Genomic DNA, 610 nt, shown 5'->3' with positions numbered 1-610 from the left:
GCAATACATCCATAGGAACTAAAGGTAAAATTAGATCACTGTTAATCCTGGAGTTAGAATTAAATATTTGTAATTTAATACGTAGTGTTGAGTCTCATACTAATATTGCAAAGTAGACATTCCTGTTTTATAGATGATCTAAAGAAACATATTTAAGACTTTATTTATTTATGTTTTGCATGGGAGTATGTGTCTAGAAGTGGCATCAATTCAGCTGTACTTCAATTCTCAATTTTTGCTACTAATGAACACTCCTTACTATAAGGAAAGTAGGAGCACAGAGCAGGTAGCATTAGTTGATTTGGAAGCCTTTCTGCCAGATTCAAGGCAGAGTTGCAATGTCATAGCAGCTGTATCGCAGTCTCAGTTATATTCAACATCAACAGATGCAGGGTCCTGCTTGTAGATCTCGGGTTCCTCTTCAACAAATGGGTAACAAAGAGTAAAATATCCATTTCTATGTTGTAGCTTAAAGAACTGAGCTCATGAGTGAGCACACATAAGAAACTCTCTGGGAATTCCCTAAAATACTTCCATTGAGGGACTGGCTTTTCTATAATTGTTGGATAGAGAAATAAAACAGTGTCTTGCTATTGTTATTATGAGTTAC

This window comes from Pteropus medius, unplaced genomic scaffold (genome assembly GCF_902729225.1).
Source record: "Pteropus medius unplaced genomic scaffold, Ma_sr-lr_union100, whole genome shotgun sequence".
Taxonomy (NCBI): Eukaryota; Metazoa; Chordata; class Mammalia; order Chiroptera; family Pteropodidae; genus Pteropus; species Pteropus medius.
Note: the sequence above shows the minus strand (reverse complement) of the source record.